The sequence below is a fragment of the Caretta caretta genome, chromosome 1 (assembly GCF_965140235.1).
Source record: "Caretta caretta isolate rCarCar2 chromosome 1, rCarCar1.hap1, whole genome shotgun sequence".
Taxonomy (NCBI): Eukaryota; Metazoa; Chordata; order Testudines; family Cheloniidae; genus Caretta; species Caretta caretta.
Genome location: NC_134206.1, coordinates 185,244,056 through 185,264,227, shown reverse-complemented (window position 1 = coordinate 185,264,227; position 20,172 = coordinate 185,244,056). Strand labels below are relative to the sequence as shown.

The following is a 20,172-nucleotide window of genomic DNA, read 5'->3' as shown; positions in this document are numbered from 1 at the left end:
TCTTGGCACTTGACAGCAGCGTGATTGCAATGACAGAGTTCTTACAGAGACTTGCTAAAATCAGAGTTTCTGTTTTCTGGAATTTCTTGTGAAAATTGTCACCATTTGATGCAACTTCTCCCAAGAAAAAAAAATTGCTTTAGGATTATTTCTAGTACAGTAGTGCTAAAAGGCCCCAGTAATTATCAGGGCCCCACTGTGCTGAGCACTATACAAAGAGGTGGAAGAACAGTTTACAGTCTAGGGCCTGAATTCTGCATTGTGCAGATGGACTGCTCTGCCCAGTACCCACATGGAGCCCCACTGAATTCAGTGAACAAATGAAACAAATAAGACTGCTAAAAGACCATATATTTCTCCATGCAAGTAAATCCTTCAAATACAGTGGAGAAACTGCCACTACAACACAAGATGCCAGACTCCTTGGGAAAAATGTTATTTCTAAAACAGCCAAAACTGTACTTAGCAGGTTTCAAAAAAAGATCAAACATGCACACAGATAACAAGAACATCCAAGGTGACAGTAAATATTAAAAACAAGCAGCATTTTGTAAAGGACATAAAACCTCAGCCTTCGGACATAAGCCAGCTTGTCACAGCTGGGGGTTAGGGCACTTTCCTTGGAGGCAGAATAGCCCACAACTGCTTGCTCCTTCCTTTGAAGCATCTGCTGCTGGCTACTGTCAGGGACACCTACTGGACTAGATGCACCATTGATCTGATCCGGTATGGCAATTCCTATGTTTTTATTTTGTTGACAGGTGCAATTCATCCTCTCTCCACAAAGCAACATTTCACCAAGCTATCACACGGTGCAGAGCTCTTGGCAGGTCTGGCCCTATCCCAGGCCAGGGCTCAGCAGCCAAGTGGCAACAAGAAGTCATGGAAGGCAGCTCATGGAACACACCTGTTGAGAGGAAGGAGAAGCTGCCACTGCCCTGTGCTTGCACTCTCCTTCCCACCCCTGTAGCCATCCTGCTGGGTCACACAGATGGGGAGCAGCTGGTACTGTAGCTCCTTCTACCCTCCTAGGGAAGGAGCTGTGCAGAGACCTTGAAGTAGATAAGAGAAAGCATTGAGATTAGAACTGAACAAATAACTGATCATTTTTTTTTCCGTTCGCTGGCCGTTCCAAAAAAATGTTTGGTTCAGGTCAAACAATTGGAAAATTTCAAACCATTTCAGAGACCAACAATAAAAAAAGTCTGGTTTTGGTGGAATAAAACAACATGTTGTATGACCAGAAGTGTTTTGTTTCTGGTCATATTTAAAGGGTTCAATTCACAAAATGGCCAGAGGAAGAGGTATTTAAGGTGCACTCCTTATTAAAACGTTTAGCCTAGTGGTTAGGGCACTCACTGAGAATGTGGGAAACCCAGAGCTAATTTCTCCTTTGGCCTAATGTGGAGCAGGGATTGGCACTTGGTTCTCCCATCTCCTAAGACAAGACCCTAACCACTGGGCTACGGGGCATTCTGGGGCAGGTGTTTGTTGTTGAAGCTTTGCATAAATACTTTATCCTGAGGAGGCTGTAGTGAGAGAGAATATGACTCTACAGCATGGTGGTTAGGTCACCCACATGAGAGATGAGAGACTCAAGCTTACATCCCTACTTCATATCAATCAAATATTTTATATGAAATGGAACCACTTGAACACAAGAGACTGAGAAAGAATACTTGAATACCCAAGTCTCCCACATCTAGAATTTTTACTGGAAAAAAGGCATATGTTTTTAGCAGTGTGGGTAATTAGCCACGGGAACAATTTACCCAGGGTCATGGTGGGTTCTCCATCACAGACAATTTTAAAGTCAAGATTGGATTTTTTTTTCCTAAAAAGATCTGCTCTACGAATTATTTTGGGGAAGTTCTGTGACTTGGGTTACATAGGAGGCCAGACTAGATGATCACAATGGTCCCTTCTGGCTTTGGACTCTATTAAGTAATATTTATAAGATGGGCACTGTCACTCCCTTCTGTGGCCATTTTGTGAATGGTACTAGAGCCCCCTTGTGAATGTAGCCTCAAAATTTGTCTAACCAAAACTATTCAGCAAATTTGTATAAGATTCGCAAGTAGTTTATTTGCCAAAAAATGCAATCAACCTGAAATTATTTGCTTGAGATGTTTCACCCACTCAAGTGAGCTCTGAGCTCAACTAAGGCTACTAGAGGGAAAGGAAGGGAATGTTGGTTGGTGGCAGCCTGCTAATGGGATGGTTACAGAAAAGAAAAACAGCACATGTAAAGTAACCAGCATCTCCTGGTAGGACTTCTTGGTATGTATGGTTATTTTTATTTGCATAGCACCAAAACTGTATCATGTACAAACATTAACAATGTACTCCTCAAAGGATATAGGATGCTATTTAAGAACACAGGGTCTTATTCGCCTCTCACAGAAACCAGTGTGAAGCAGCAGTAACTCAGCTGAATTCAATGGGGTTATATAAGCATAAAACCAGTGAGAGGCAAGATTCAGTTTCAAAGGCTGTGTATTATTTTGGACAGAAAGACAGCTAGGAGGAAAAAGGTGCATGTGCCCATCAACAAAGTCTGTATGCTACTTTTGAAGTGAAGAGGTTTTCCTGTTATAAAATTGGCCACCTAATTTCATCATCTAATAGAATTCTCCAGACACGTGTCATTTTATTATTTTCTTCATATTCATTTTTATAACTTAAAATAAAACTTGTCATCTGTTTCCTCCACAGTGAAATTCTATTTTAACAAAGCACGTTTAGACCTTGGTGAGGCTGGATATATAGACATCACATTACAACCTAGTTACAATTTTTTTTTCCTTTTATGCATACTGGCTAATAGGAATGTGGACTCTTAATCCTCCTGTTTCCCACTTGTGCATGCATTGCTATACAGTGCTAGAAGAACTATTATTTTAGCTAATTAAATTTCTAATCCAGCTCACATTGAAATAACTCATAGCATAACTCCCAATAAGTGATTTTGAAGCCTTGTAGATGGACTCCCGGTGTTCAAAGAATGGTGAGATAATCTTGGCTCTAGGACCCAGACTAGTCTTTTCCAGATCTCCAGACAGTTCAAAGGGACCACAACATAAAATCAACATCTGTCCAAATGCTCTTTTATGAATAAACAGGAATAAATATTTAGTCTCCTCACTCCTACCCTGCGGCAGCACTCTCCATTTGCTAAAGTGGTTGTTCACAGGGGCGTTGACCCACCGAACTGACTGCTTACTGTACTGCTGCACACAAGAGGTAGTTTGTATTTTCTTACAAACGCTGTGCTGTAATGGCCTGATACAGCTCAGGGCTTGTCTAGAAGGTAAGTTTAGTGCATGGCAAGCTGTAGTTCCACAAGTGCATTAGCGTGCTGTTCTCTAGCTGGCCTTGTGGACCAATTTTTTAGATCCCTTGTTTCAAACATTAGCACAATAATGGCACATGCACTCCTGGCAATAGTTCCAACTTCCAACACAAATGTATTGATTGCTCAGTAACCTTTCAGTATGTTGAGGGACAACTAGGGTGACCAGATATCCTGATTTTATAGGGACAGTCCCGATATTTGGGGGGTTGTATTATATCAGAGCCTATTGCTCGCTACCCTGTCCAGATTTTTCACACTTGCTCTCTGGTCATCCTTGCCACAACATACTCCCTTCTTAAGGCTTCAATTCAGCCCCATTCAGCAAAGTAGCTAAGCACAAAGTTTTAGTGCATTCTTAAGTGTTTTGCTGAATAGAAAGAGACACCTACATCCTTACCCATGCCTGCTTTGCTGAATTGGGATCTAATAACAGCAATACCTCCCCTTAGGAGAGAAGGAAGGTATCATGCAATCAACCGTAGGAATTGCTTTTCAATGCTTTGGTTAAGTGGAATATCTGCCAAACTTACGATTGTGTAACACAGAGCAGATTGTACGAATGCCAGAAGCCCCCTCATCATCTGCAAATGTATTGATTGTGGTGAAGCGGTGGACAGAATTTGAAGTGCATCAGGGAAAACAGGAAGGAATTTAAGGGTATATCTACACTACGGAATAAGGTCGAATTTATAGAAGTTGGGTTTTTAGAAATCGGTTTTATATATTCGAGTGTGTGTGTCCCCACAGAAAATGCTCTAAGTGCATTAAGTGCATTAACTCGGTGGAGCGCTTCCACAGTACCGAGGCAAGCGTCGACTTCCGGAGCACTGCACTGTGGGTAGCTATCCCACAGTTCCCGCAGTCTCCGCTGCCCATTGGAATTCTGGGTTGAGATCCCAATGCCTGATGGGGCTAAAACATTGTCGCGGGTGGTTCTGGGTACATATCGTCAGGCCCCCGTTCCCTCCCTCCCTCCGTGAAAGCAAGGGCAGACAATCGTTTCGCGCCTTTTTTCCTGAGTTACCTGTGCAGACGCCTACCACGGCAAGCATGGAGCCCGCTCAGGTAACCGTCACCCTATGTCTCCTGGGTGCTGGCAGACGCGGTACGGCTTTGCTGCACAGTAGCAGCAACCCATTGCCTTCTGGCAGCAGACGGTGCAATACGACTGGTAGTCATCCTTGTCGTGTCCGAGGTGCTCCTGGCCACGTCGGCTGGGAGCGCCTGGGCAGACATGGGCGCAGGGACTAAATTTGGAGTGACTTGACCAGGTCATTCTCTTTAGTCCTGCATTCAGTCCTATTGAACCGTCTTATGGTGAGCGGGCAGGCGATACGGACTGCTAGCAGTCGTACTGTACCATCTTCTGCCAGGCAGGCAAGAGATGAGGATTGCTAGTAGTCGTATTGTACCATCTTCTGCCAGGCAGGCAAGAGATGAGGATGGCTAGCAGTCGTACTGTACCATCTTCTGCCGAGCAGCCATGAGATGTAGATGGCATGCAGTCCTTCTGCACCGTCTGCTGCCAGCCAAAGATGTAAAAGATAGATGGAGTGGGTCAAAACAAGAAATAGACCAGATTTGTTTTGTACTCATTTGCCTCCTCCCCTGTCTAGGGGACTCATTCCTCTAGGTCACACTGCAGTCACTCACAGAGAAGGTGCAGCGAGGTAAATCTAGCCATGTATCAATCAGAGGCCAGGCTAACCTTCTTGTTCCAATAAGAACGATAACTTAGGTGCACCATTTCTTATTGGAACCCTCCGTGAAGTCCTGCCTGAAATACTCCTTGATGTAAAGACACCCCCTTTGTTGATTTTAGCTCCCCGAAGCCAACCCTGTAAGCCGTGTCGTCAGTCGCGCCTCCCTCCGTCAGAGCAACAGCAGACAATCGTTCCGCGCCTTTTTTTCTGTGCGGACGCCATACCAAGGCAAGCATGGAGGCCGCTCAGCTCACTTTGGCAATTAGGAGCACATTAAACACCACACGCATTATCCAGCAGTATATGCAGCACCAGAACCTGGCAAAGCGATACCGGGCGAGGAGGCGACGTCAGCGCGGTCACGTGAGTGATCAGGACATGGACACAGATTTCTCTGAAAGCATGGGCCCTGCCAATGCATGCATCATGGTGCTAATGGGGCAGGTTCATGCTGTGGAACGCTGATTCTGGGCTCGGGAAACAAGCACAGACTGGTGGGACCGCATAGTGTTGCAGGTCTGGGACGATTCCCAGTGGCTGCGAAACTTTCGCATGCGTAAGGGCACTTTCATGGAACTTTGTGACTTGCTTTCCCCTGCCCTGAGGCGCATGAATGCCAACATGAGAGCAGCCCTCACAGTTGAGAAGCGAGTGGCGATAGCCCTGTGGAAGCTTGCGACGCCAGACAGCTACCGGTCAGTTGGGAATCAATTTGGAGTGGGCAAATCTACTGTTGGGGCTGCTGTGATGCAAGTAGCCCACGCAATCAAAGATCTGCTGATATCAAGGGTAGTGACCCTGGGAAATGTGCAGGTCATAGTGGATGGCTTTGCTGCAATGGGATTCCCTAACTGTGGTGGGGCTATAGACGGAACCCATATCCCTATCTTGGCACCGGAGCACCAAGCCGCCGAGTACATAAACCGCAAGGGGTACTTTTCGATAGTGCTGCAAGCTCTGGTGGATCACAAGGGACGTTTCACCAACATCAACGTGGGATGGCCGGGAAAGGTGCATGATGCTCGCATCTTCAGGAACTCTGGTCTGTTTCAAAAGCTGCAGGAAGGGACTTTATTCCCAGACCAGAAAATAACTGTTGGGGATGTTGAAATGCCTATATGTATCCTTGGGGACCCAGCCTACCCCTTAATGCCATGGCTCATGAAGCCGTACACAGGCAGCCTGGACAGTAGTCAGGAGCTGTTCAACTACAGGCTGAGCAAGTGCAGAATGGTGGTAGAATGTGCATTTGGACGTTTAAAGGCGCGCTGGCGCAGTTTACTGACTCGCTTAGACCTCAGCGAAACCAATATTCCCACTGTTATTACTGCTTGCTGTGTGCTCCACAATATCTGTGAGAGTAAGGGGGAGACGTTTATGGCGGGGTGGGAGGTTGAGGCAAATCGCCTGGCTGCTGGTTACGCGCAGCCAGACACCAGGGCGGTTAGAAGAGCACAGGAGGGCGCGGTACGCTTCAGAGAAGCTTTGAAAACCAGTTTCATGACTGGCCAGGCTACGGTGTGAAAGTTCTGTTTGTTTCTCCTTGATGAAACCCCCCGCCCCTTGGTTCACTCTACTTCCCTGTAAGCTAACCACCTGCCCCTCCTCCCTTCAATCACCGCTTGCAGAGGCAATAAAGTCATTGTTGCTTCACATTCAAGCATTCTTTATTCATTCATCACACAAATAGGGGGATGACTACCAAGGTAGCCCAGGAGGGGTGGTGGAGGAGGGAAGGAAAATGCCACACAGCACTTTAAGCACAGCACTTTAAAAGTTTACAACTTTAAAATTTATTGAATGACAGCCTTCTTTTTTTTGGGCAATCCTCTGTGGTGGAGTGGCTGGTTGGCCGGAGGCCCCCCCACCGCGTTCTTGGGCGTCTGGCTGTGGAGGCTATGGAACTTGGGGAGGAGGGCGGTTGGTTACAGAGGGGCTGCAGTGGCAGTCTGTGCTCCAGCTGCCTTTGCTGCAGCTCAACCATACACTGGAGCATACTGGTTTGGTCCTCCAGCAGCCTCAGCATTGAATCCTGCCTCCTCTCATCACGCTGCCGCCACATTTGAGCTTCAGCCCTGTCTTCAGCCCGCCACTTACTCTCTTCAGCCCGCCACCTCTCCTCCCGGTCATTTTGTGCTTTCCTGCACTCTGACATTATTTGCCTCCACGCATTCGTCTGTGCTCTGTCAGTGTGGGAGGACAGCATGAGCTCGGAGAACATTTCATCGCGAGTGCGTTTTTTTTTCTTTCTAAGCTTCACTAGCCTCTGGGAAGGAGAAGATCCTGTGATCATTGAAACACATGCAGCTGGTGGAGAAAAAAAAGGGACAGCGGTATTTAAAAAGACACATTTTATAAAACAGTGGCTACACTCTTTCAGGGTAAACCTTGCTGTTAACATTACATACATAGCACATGTGCTTTCGTTACAAGGTCGCATTTTGCCTCCTCCCACCGCGTGACTACCCCCTCAACCTTCCCCCCTCCCTGTGGCTAACAGCGGGGAACATTTCTGTTTAGCCACAGGCAAACAGCCCAGCAGGAATGGGCTCCTCTGAGTGTCCCCTGAAGAAAAGCACTCTATTTCAACCAGGTGACCATGAATTATATCTCACTCTCCTGAGGATAACACAGAGAGATAAAGAATGGATGTTGTTTGAATGCCAGCAAACATACACTGCAATGCTTTGTTCTACAATGATTCCCAAGTACGTGTTACTGGCCTGGAGTGGTAAAGTGTCCTACCATGGAGGACGCAATAAGGCTGCCCTCCCCAGAAACCTTTTGCAAAGGCTTTAGGACTACATCTAGGAGAACCGCAAATGCCAGGGCAAAGTAATCCTTTCACATGCTTGCTTTTAAACCATGTATAGTATTTTAAAAGGTACACTCACCAGAGGTCCCTTCTCCACCTGCTGGGTCCAGGAGGCAGCCTTGGGTGGGTTCGGGGGGTACTGGCTCCAGGTCTAGGGTGAGAAACAGTTCCTGGCTGTTGGGAAAACCGGTGTCTCCGCTTGCTTGCTGTGAGCTATCTACAACCTCCTCCTCCTCATCATCATCATCTTCTTCGTCCCCAAAACCTGCTTCCGTATTGCCTCCATCTCCCATTGAAGGAGTCAAACAACACGGCTGGGGTAGTGGTGGCTGAACCCCCTAAAATGGCATGCAGCTCATCATAGAAGCGGCATGTTTGGGGCTCTGACCCAGAGCGGCTGTTCGCCTCTCTGGTTTTCTGGTAGGCTTGCCTCAGCTCCTTCAGTTTCACGCGGCACTGCTTCGGGTCCCTGTTATGGCCTCTGTCCTTCATGCCCTGGGAGATTTTCACAAAGGTTTTGGCATTTAAAAAACTGGAACGGAGTTCTGATTGCATGGATTCCTCTCCCCAAACAGCGATCAGATCCCGTACCTCCCGTTCGGTCCATGCTGGAGCTCTTTTGCGATTCTGGGACTCCATCATGGTCACCTGTGCTGATGAGCTCTGCATGGTCACCTGCAGCTTGCCACGCTGGCCAAACAGGAAATGAGATTCAAAAGTTCGCGGTTCTTTTCCTGTCTACCTGGCCAGTGCATCTGAGTTGAGAGTGCTGTCCAGAGCGGTCAGAATGGAGCACTCTGGGATAGCTCCCGGAGGCCAATACCATCGAATTGTGTCCACAGTACCCCAAATTCGAGCTGGCAACGTCGATCTAAGCGCTAATCCACTTGTCAGGGGTAGAGTAAGGAAATCGATTTTAAGAGCCCTTTATGTCGAAATAAAGGGCTTCATTGTGTGGACGGGTGCAGGTTTACATCGATTTAACGCTGCTAAATTCGACCTAAAGTCCTAGTGTAGACCAGGGCTAAAAGGGAGTGGGTTGTCAAACAATGGAATGGAAACTTTGACTAATGCTTTCAGTCCATTTTAAGTTTTTTTAGTGTTTAACTGTTGGAAAGTCTGTTTATGAAGTCCAAATTCCCTGTATCACACACAACGGAGAGCAGCCTCAGCTTTTGGAGGGGAAGAGAATACGATGACCTACCTTGCTTGCAGTCAGTCAAGATAACGATTAAACCAGAACTTGGCACACCACGTAATCTGCAACAGAGCAGTAGAGCTACCAAAGATGTGATGCCTGAAAGCATCAGTTCAATAAAAAGCAACTCCAACACTCCTGAAAGCTCTGAGCAACAGCAAGAAAGAAAAGGGCTGCAGTCAGATTGCTCCAGACTTTTCTTTTATAGAAAGCCTCATATATTTATAACAGCCAACCATAGCTGACTCCAAGCCAGCTCTTGTTATTAGGTAGGACGTTTTTACCTGTTCACTGCTTTCAATATCTTCCTGATCCTCTATGACACTTCCATCCACATTTCCATCATCCTTGCCCGTGTGCTAGACACTCTGATAATGCTCAGCAGTTGATCAATACCAGTTTTGCAGAGAGTGAAAAAAATAACAAAGAGGCCGTGAGAGACAAAAGCTGCTAAATTCCTCTTCTGTTCTTACTCTCACCTTACTCACTCTCACTGACAATTCCTGTGTTACTGCCCCACTCTCTGATAGCTACCTTCTTTCAGAGGATTCTGTTTTGTTTGTTATCTTAGATGGATACAATTGGCACATATTTTTTTCTTCTCAGGGGAAGGAAAACACCATTATTCCCATAAAAATAAATCTGAACATGTATCCTGTCTTGGCCTTTAAGAACATGCAGCTAGTTTTCTGTACGTTTACTGGACTGCTAACACATATCTGCTTTTTCCTTCAGCACTCCAGCTCCAAGGTCTTACTTTGATTTCACCAGGGTATGTATTTGGAAATTGTTATTCCCAGCTTTTTTGCTCTGAGCAGATGAAGCAGCTCATTATGTCACTTCTGGTTGTAATTGACATCATAATGGCAGAGCAGGCCACTGCTCTTTTTACCTGTGCACATTTAATAGCTTCTCTATATTCTATAATTAACTTAGGATTCTGTGACACGGTTTCTTTAAAATTGCCATTCCCCTCATCCCCTTTTCTTGTATGCAGTTCTCCACTAACAAAAGGCCATATCCAGACCCCATTTGTCAAGGTGGTAAAGGACAAGCTAACCCCCCATGGGCACAGAAGTTTACCCCACCCCACTCCACAGTGCTGACCATGATAGGGCCAAGATTTCACCCTAAGAGAGAAGGGGTAAGTTTATTGCCTGTAAAATAAGTCAGGTCTCAGAAATCCTTTACAGCTGTCTGCCCATCCAGAAATAGCAAAGGGGATTAAGCACGTGCTTAAATCTCAGACTGCTGAATTGGTGCCAAAAGGGACCAGCAAAATCACCTTTTCCCACTTTTATAGCATTGAGTAACATAAGCACTGCAAGGACCCAACATCAGGGCAGTAGGGGCCACCACAGCCCTCACTACCACTAGAGTAGTTATTTATTTTTGGGTCCCGATAGTGTGCTTAGTATTTTACAGAGCAGAGAAGACTCCAGTCCTATCCACAGGCCACTTAAGTGTCCAGGGCCAGATTTTGCCACTTTTGTACTCACCCTGATTGGTACCTTACTCCCAAGGGTTCCGACTGAAACCAATGAATGTAGTAGGAGAGTATAGTACTACATAGTATGAGTAAAGGTGGCAGAATCTGGCAGTAAGTAAGCCAAAAAAACCCACCACCACAACGTACAGAAATAAGATAAAAGTAATAGTATTGGGATGAACAGAATTGGTCTGACAAGGTATTATAAAAAAGGAATAAAGAAATGGGAAATGGATACAGTAAGACACAAAACAGATTAGTATATTAATTTATTTTTATTGACTGATTTTATTGCCCCTCTTCAGCTCATGTCCTAAAGTTTTATGTTTGGAGTAAAAGGTGTGATGGCTATTTTGAGCCTTTCTATTGATATTGTTGGCCAATATGGATTTTATAGTTAAATAGAGACAGGGGGAAATACACAACCCTCTGCCAGCTGGAGGGTGCTAGCAGCCTCCAAACCTCCAGTGAATTTGGAAAATATGTTCTTTGAAAATGTGTTTTAAATGTTGGTAGTGTAACAGCGTAAGCCTCTTCAGCACACCCCTTTGTGGCAAAGTATGGCCCTGCTACAGCCTGCCTTAGCCTTCTCTTTGATGAAATAACAATGAAGTTACTAACAGTCCAGTCAAGTAGAAGCCAAACTCTCTAATTAGTATCAGTGTATCTCCATTTAATACAGCATTCTACAAGGAGCACAGCACTTAAACAATGAGTTAAAGGTGCTTACCTCAAAGTCTTGAGAAAATGTAAGTCCCAAAACAACAAATCTAAGGCTGGTGTGATCAAGACCTCAAGCTACTCCACTACCTAGAAAGCTTAGCAGCAGTTCCCCTGCTTGCTCAGGGTCAAGCCAAGGTGTCCCTGCCTCTCTGCTAAAACAGCTCTTCTCCTTGGGGCTGGGTTATAATTTAGCCAGCTGTAGCATAGGACCTAATCAGCTTCTCCCTCAGATGGCCCCCTTTTCCTCAATTAATCCTGAAGCTAGGAAAGTCCGGCAGGCAGGCAAGCATCTCCTGATATCTGCCCTGGCTGCTGCCAGGGACAGAGGCAGTATTTATACTGACCTCTTTCTCCTAGCTCTTCCCCAATACATTGGGCAAGAAGGGAGTCTTGCCCCATCCTCTGTGCTAGGTTCCTGGCCCCGGGGTCCTTAAAGATGTAGTGACAGCATTTCCTCCCATGCATCATTATTCCCACTTTCTCTCTATCTATATCACCTTTGGGGGGTGGGGGGGTGAGAGAGAGAGACACACACACACAGACACACACTTCTAGATACTAGGTCTTTCAAACTGTTAGGGGGCCAGGCTGACCACTATGCAGTACTGCCTTTAAAGGTCTGACTGTGACATCACAAGTAGCTATGTAGAGATCCCAACACAAATAGCTGCCCCAGAATTCTCCTGCACTAGAACAGTTTAATGAGAACCCAGTCTTCCTCCTCTTTTAATAGAAAGGTGTTTAAATTAGAATGGCTTCAAAGAACAATTTTTCTGACCCTCCACAAAATCCTAAGGCCAGGACTGCGCTTAATAGTATAATCGCAGTGGGGAGGTGCCATTTGAATTTGAAAATTTAGGGCCATGGGGGAGGCAGAAAATTATTTTTCAGGTCCACTTCAAAATGCTAAAAGGTGGCTCTGTTTGGAAGACTGCAGTAACTGCAAAATTGAATTCCTTTGTGCAAAGGACTAACTATAAAATATCGCTGGCCTTTTTTAAACGCCACAGGGAATGGATGCCAATATGTCATCCCTGAGATTGGTATATTCATCCATTCATCCCTCTAGTGTTATCTGATTCTTCACATAACCTACAGAGGAGTCTGGAGTTTGAAATCAAAGATTTAAATGCCTCAAAGGACATAGCTAGACAGCCAACTACTGTATATCCTTGAGGTGCTCTTACAAGGGCTCCATGATGTACAATGCCAAAAGGAAGCAGAGAGAGATTTATGAAATCAGTTGACACAAGGTACCTCTGTCATCATTAAGAAGAAGTGGGGTTATCTCATGGCTATGTTCAGGTGAGAAAAAACCTGACATTTCTCAAAAGGGACATGATTAAAGAGATAAAGTAATCGAAGAGCCACTGCTTTCTCCATAATCTTTCCCCACAATGGGAAGATTAATGATAGGATGATAGATGTCCAATTCATTGGGAAAAAATGATGTTTTCTTTATTTCCTTTGTTTTAAGCAAAGGAATTCAGATGGTGTGTTAAGCAACTGCACACATTTCCCCAATCTCAGTGAGGATTTCATTTTTTAATTTATATAAACATATAAAGCAGCTGTTAAAAATCTAAATACATAAATAACCATGCAGAGGCTATAAGCCTAAACAAAGTTAGCCAAGGGTTCAGGTTGCAGGCAGGATGGATTAAGATAATCCAGGGCCCTACGCACTGTATGACATAGAGGCCTTGGCTGCCCAATCCCCATGATGTGACCCACCTCCCAAGTGGGAGGAGAGTGGCAGGATCTGTCCCAAGGAGAGAGAAGAAGCAGCATGGGGGTTCTTCTATTTCTTCATATGGTTTTAAATGAGAGTCTATATTCAGACTGACATTCCTCCAGACCCACATTCCTCCCATTATGTATGGCCACAATCCTGCAAAGATTTACATATGCACATAGTTTTAAACATGCAAGTAGTCCCATTGACTTCAAGACCCATTGATTGCCATGTTAGAATTCAGGACTTTAGATTCCTGTCACAGGCTGACCCCTACCCTCTCCAGTGGTGTAAGTTGTATGCTCCCAGAACAACAACAACAAAAAAATAGATGCTTTTAGGTCTCCCCTTTGTGGGGCATAAACAAGGTCTACATAAAAGTCTTTTGGTCTAAGCAAGACAGTAAAGTCTCTTTCTGAGTAGAGTCTGTTCTCTTCCCTTCACAAATGGCGTCTCCTTCATTCCTCCTGTATTACCTGGCAGCTAAATGAGTCCCAGCTGCATTCCCTCTCTATCCCACTCTAAACTATTGATTGAGAGGCAATCAGGGGTTTTTTTCATACCATTTTCTGCACTTTGAAAGAAAAATAAACTTCTGGGAACTAGAGTTAGCAGCACTTTTATACAGTAGGGATGAAGGAACCAGTGTAGAAAAGATAAGGCTGACCCACCCTCCATCTTCTTGGCTCCGAGGATGGCCATGTCTCCTTTCGCATGTTGCTCCAATAGACTCCCAATTCACACACAGCCAATCACGCAAAAGCTACCTGAAACTTTTCTCCCCCACACCCTCACCTTTCATCTGTCCTTCACCCCCGGCCCGCTCCCCCCCACAACTCTTCGAAGACTCCTGGCTCCCTCAATGTATATTTAATGATTATGAAACCCAGAAGCTCTGCTAACCTCTCCCTGAGGTTCCCATCATCTCCGGGGAATTCAGACAGTGCATGATTTAAGATGGCTAACGTACTCTGGAATGCCCAGATGACCACACACAGAACTGAATTCAACAGCAACCCGGGCCTAGGAGAGCAACTGCTGAAGTTGCTGGGCCCCACACTCTGATTTTCAAAGGTAGTCCGGGTAGATAATCAACTGTAGAGATGGGAGAGGGGGTAAAATTTAGGAAGGTGAAGGACTGACAAGAGGTTTGTAATGTGGAAAGGAGCTGGGGTAGAAAACTATTGGTAAAAGTAGAACCTTAGAGTTCTCTCCTCAGATCACATCAGTATCTATTCAGGGCTCACCCTTACGTTGTAGCTTGGAATCTATAAAAGACATCCAAGGTTACACCACAGCAGAGCAACTCCCCGTGGCTTGTAATAAACAAATCAAGGGACCCCCTGAGGTACTGGGACTGCAATTCAAACACTCTGTTGTCTGTCAGGTTATGGAAGAGCAAAAAGATCCATCCATAATGGATGTGCTGTGTTAATGGGCATTCAGGAGTCACCCTGAGCAAACACCATTAAAAAGATCAGTCTAAGAAGATTATATTTATATGTATACATATTTAAGATTTATTATACCATGTAAAAGCCCGAATACAATAGAAAGAACATGACTAGATAGAAATGCATTGCTGAAAAAGGAGCAAAAGGTTTGGGTACGGTAACAGCTATCTTAGTTACAAAGGGAAGAGTGAAAGCCTCTGGGCTCCTTTTGGTACTGGGACACACTGGCTTCCACCAACATACCCCAGGCCTGCAGGAGTCCTGCAGCTAAAAGTCTTTCTAGTGGAAGGTCACAGTAGAACAAAGTTGTGCCCCCACGGAGGCAGAGGGCCGAAGGCATGCTGGGCGGGGGCGGGGGGGCGCCAGGGCATGGGGGGGATTCAGTTCATCTGCTGGCCAGCCTCCCACAGATATACAGCCATAAATTAAAGCTGCCTTTCCCTGATGGAAAGCCCTCAAGAGAGCTCAATTGCAGAAGACTGTCTTCACTCTCCCAGGGAAGAATTCCTCCTGGGGGCAGCCTTCCCCCAGGCACAGGGCCCAATTCACACCTTCCTACACCAGCAGAGGTGCATCCAGCCCACTCATTAAAATTTGCATTCTCTATTCCTCAGGACTGCCTGTTTCTAAAGGTGAGGGCATCTTAATACTGCAAGAAAAAAAAAAGAACACTCACTTTGCCCTGCATAATAAAAATAGATACATAACTTAGGCCTTTTCAGCTCCTTCTGTTTTCTATGGAAAGCTCCAAAGTTAGGTTGCAGTAATCCTCACCCTCAAAAGCTACCATACCTCAGATTACCAAACGATGTCTGCTTTACAAATGGGATGTACTAATGACTCTTGCTCTCAAGTTGGTTGCCCCAAAACAGTGGTCCATTCTGAAAATGTTGGCCTGTGTCAGTAAAAGTTTCTTGGGCCAAAAATGTCAACTGTGGGTGGCCAACATACCACCCCAAAAAGAGTTACAGAAGCATAGCACTGTAGGAAACAAGCCCACTTATTTAGGTACCTCTACATGGAATTAGATGTCCAACTTTCAGAACCCACCCTTAAAGTTTTCCCCTTAATTCTTCCAACCTAGTTTTATATGCAGGTTTTCAAATTCAGCAGAAATGATAAAATGTAGTTGACCAGAAAAAGAAATAAAAAAATCATACCCCATCAAATGAAGCACTGATTGCTGTCTTGTAGCAGAAGCAGGTTTGGGCCATAACTGTAGCATTTGGAACTGTGTCTTTAAAGGCTGAGCTTCCCAAGCAGTTTAGAAGCTCATGATGTTGTTATGCAGAGTCAGTTGGAACTGGTCACAGTATAAAACAGAGCTCTTTCAAACACCTTAAGCACTAAGTGATCACTGAACACCACAGTAACATGCCCCAAATCCAGACGAGAAACTCGTACCTGTGTCAACGAGAGTTGTGCCCGTGGATGGAGCGCATTGTTTCCATAACAGGCAAAGAATGCTTGCACTCTAATCACAACTTCACCCAGCCACATTCAGAGTGAAAACAATCAATAAAATATAATAATAAGATTTAGCAAAGCACTAACTTGTAAAATAACAGTAATAGCGGTGCTTTAGCCATTTTTTTGAGGTACTAATCAGGAACTAGATTATGGCCTCATAAAACAGCACAGTGGAAGTACAGCATTATGAATTTAGTGTGTACAACCACAGTGTTACTTCAGGATGTTTTTTGGACAGCAAAGTGTATAATGTTGTATGGTAACTATAAATATAAAATCAATCTAAATTGTGTTGGATTATGGCTTTCATCATATCAAAACAGAAAAGCAGTGCATAAGGGAAACTGAAATAGCAAAAGATATGCATGACTAAAAAACTGTAACAAAAGACAAGTTAGCACTATGAGCTGCCTAATTGTAAAAATATCTCAACAAGTGCCCAGAAGCCTAGCAGTATTTACACAATGCATACAAAGTAACAGCCTTAAAAGCAAGTCATCAACTATATAATAGGGAAAAGGGAAAAGGAGAATTAACCAAGTGGGAGTACGCACCAGAAGCCAACATTTATATCGCACCAGTCTATGTTTTATTCCTCTGTACCCAAGAATATAAAAATATTTCTTACACTACTATATTATGTATGTGCCAGCCTCGTAGAAATATGCACAATAAGGGCTTTGTGTAGTGGTGTAATTTCTGAGGCTTTGGAATATCTCAAAGGAGTAATTACATATAGAGAGTTCTATGTGGTTATTTATACAAATAAAACAGAATTTGGTATCCCAAAGCAATGAGCTAACTGTGGGCAGCACAGTGCTTGCTAAGTCAAATGAAGTCGCTATTGTGTGCTCATCAAGGGCCTGATCCGGGGCCCAAGAAATCAGTGGAATGCTTCACATACTGCACTGGGCTCCATTATATTCCCTGTCTTTCTGTATCCACCTGCAACACGAGGCTGTCTGCCTCCACTGCCTGGCAGTTCAGATTCAGGGAATGCGAGTAGGAGTGTGCACCAAAGTGCTGTGCTATAATTCCCTGTGTGGATGCTGCAGGCATGAACTTAAAGTTCCTGAGTACTCTAATGTAGTCCTCTGAAGTGCAATTCACACCCCCTTAATCCCAACTGTGGGGCACTGCAGAGATGCCCACAGGGTTCTAGTTCAAGATTGGGGCTTGTACAGTATAAAATAAGAAGCTTACTGAGATAAGATGAAATCCAGGGCTAAACCCAAGCCTTCTGAAATTTGCCACTAGATATTTAATTTGTATCTGCTGAGCCATTAAAAGGCAGGCAAAAGGAACTACAGTTTAACGTCTTCGCCTGAGCAGAACTGTTATTGCAGTGCGGCACTTCCATAGAACTGCATCACTTGGTAACATCTCCATGTGGTCTGATCTAGAGAGGTGCATGATGTTTCATTACCAAAGCAGTGAATCTGGCTGGCTGGCTTTATTTAAGTTTCCTTTGTGTTTGGAGTTCTGCTGATGCTCTCAAAAGACACTGCCCAAACACATCAACATTTTAACCACCAGCCTATACAAACTGTGGAAGAAATTCTAAAGCATGCAATACCACTTTTTCCTGTGCAGGTAAACTATTAATTTGGGCCCTCTGGTGGTAGGTGCTGTACAGAGTGAGAGACAGTCCCTGCTCTGAAAAAGCTTACAATCTGAGGTGTTGATCTTGTTGATTTACTAGACACAGGCAAACTGCCTCACCCACACACAGCCCCATTGACTTCATCTTCTTCTTCTGCTACACGACATCATCCCCTTGACGCTGCCCATGGATTCCCTGATCTGTCCTGGCTTTTCTCAATTTCCCCTTATTCCACTTACTATTCACCCCCTCTGGCCCTCCCAGTACTGCCTGCTCCCATGTTCCCTTTCCTCCTCTGGCACTGGCTCAATACCCTGAGCCCAGCCCCAGGTATCCTGGCCAATTTCAAAAGGTTAGCACTAGAGTTCTTTTGACCAGGACTGCACCGAGTCTCTGCAGGGTTTTTGAGACTTCCTCTGGAGGAGGAGGGACAGGGCCTGCATTGCCTTCGCAGCCAGATCCATGCCTTCCACCTCCAGACCCTGCAGAGACTCCTTTATGGTACAAGCAGTCTAGCATGAAGCATATTGGCACACGCCTTCCTCCACTGCCTCTGAGGGCTCCAATATGACCAGCAACTCTTTTATTTTCATCCCAGGGATCTTCTGCGAGAAATCTCTGAGCTGCTGGTCTTCTATCAGGACCGCCTCCAGATCTGGAATCTGGTCTTGGCAACCAGGTCCATGGTGGTTGCTGAGGGGGTAGATCTCCTCCTGGAGTCGCTGATACACAACCCCCAGCTTTGTGTGCAGGTGGCGGAGTCCCCCTCAGTGCACCAGAGGTTGGTCCTGGCATGCACCACCAGAACTGGAGACCTCCTGGACTACGACCAGGGAGACTGGGTGGATTCCCCTGCTCGGCCAGCTCATGGGGCTCTCCACCCCTCATATACTCCGACACATTTATCGTCCGCAGCTTGGGTCTTCCTTGAATGGGTCCTGTAGGAGGGTGTTCCCTACTCACCCTCCAGACCTTTTTATTGGACCCCTGCCCCACAAGTCCTCACCCCACCCCTCAGCCCTCTCCCCTGCATAACCTGAACCAGATGCATGACTTCCAGCCGGTTTGTTTCTGACCCATGCCTAAGGAACAGCTGTACATGTGCATGTTCCACATATTCCATTTCCTCACCCCACAGTCCCATCGTGACATCAAGTGGCAGGACCTTTTACCACCTGTGGAGGGTGAAGAACCCTGGTGGGCCAGCCTGTATTCCATCTTGGTCCCACAGCCCACCGGGATAGCTGCTGGTAGCTCCTTCATGGAGCTGTGAGTATGGGTGTGTATCTGGCATGGTTCACCCTCCCTTCCCAACACCTCCCCTTTTTGCGGCATTAGGAAGACCCTGGTGCATGTCTACTTGGAGTGTGCCAGATCGCAGCCCCTTTTCCGGCTCCTCCAGAACCTTCTCCTCAGGTTCTGTGTGCACTTTTCCCTGCACCTCCTGATACTTGCACACCCATCCATGGGCCCACAAAGTCACGAGACCTCCTCATCAATCTCCTCCTGGTGCTTGCCAAGATGGCCATTTATTCCACCAGGAGGAGGATGCTGGACAGGGAAATGCTCTGAGCCTCTGAGGCCTATTTCCACTCCTCCCGTCAATCACATATCCAGGCAGAGTTCCTCTGGGCCACATCTGCTGACTCTTTAGACACCTTAAAGGAGCAGTGGGTGCTGTCTGGGATTCTCTGCTCAGTGTCCCCTCCTGGATCCCTGCTTTTGAACCTGTAACCCTCAGTCCAGTCCCTGTTTTTTTTCATTCGTTGTCTCCCATAATTGCTTGAGCCCCAGGTTCGGTAGCCCATCCCCTTAGGGCCTTCAGATGTGGGGAGGCACACATCTCAGAACTTAACAGGTGTTCCCTTTCCTCATACACACTTCCTTTATTAATAGAAGTTTGCAAGATTAGATGCATTTGAAGCCCCTCCCTTCAGATTTGTAGCATAGCTGGTATTTTCAGACGTGCTGAACATGGCAACACACATAGACTTCAGCTAGATTTGTGCACATTTATCACCTCTGAATATCAAGCCCTATATACCCCAAATGCCTTGAGGGTACTGCAATATCATAACGACCTGAGGAGAGGAATTTCTTATTACATTTTTTACTGGTAAAACCATCATCCCTCTGTTAATTTTTCCTTCTCCTTCAGATAGCAGAAAGTAGTACATGATTGCTGTGGGGCTATCAACAGTCAGGCCATTGTCAACCGCTGCCATAAAGTAACACAAAAGGAAAGTTATCCTACATTTATGTAAATTCCATCTTTGACCTACATGCAGCTGGCAGTGTATATTTTATTGTGTTCACTGGCTTTTCATTGTACCCTTGTCATTTGTGGAAAGGCATTTTAACTTCATTTAAATCTCTTTCTGCTTCAGAAATGTCAATAAATGTCATTGTTATCATCAGTTTTGTCCTACGTTGGCATTTCTGAGCTGCTCGTCTTTAGATTTGTTTGAAATTAGGAAATAAATATTGAATAACATATTGATTGTGGACTGGAAAAGGTTGCAGATTATTTATTAGCTTGTGAGCATGATACCAAGGTTTTAAAAATGTAATCTTAAAACTAACCCCATTCATTCCAGTTGGAAAGGGATTTTTATAACTACTCTAAA

The 20,172-nt window shown here is 45.3% G+C and overlaps 1 long non-coding RNA gene across 1 annotated transcript in view; it reads right to left on the bottom strand.

Moving 5' to 3' along the window:
• Positions 1–20,172, bottom strand: part of LOC142070581 (uncharacterized) — a 52,302-nt gene that overhangs the window by 1,674 nt on the left and 30,456 nt on the right. Inside the window, exon 2 of the long non-coding RNA XR_012666455.1 lies at positions 908–1,052. This is a non-coding gene — a long non-coding RNA (uncharacterized LOC142070581). The remainder of the gene's footprint in view (positions 1–907; positions 1,053–20,172) is intronic.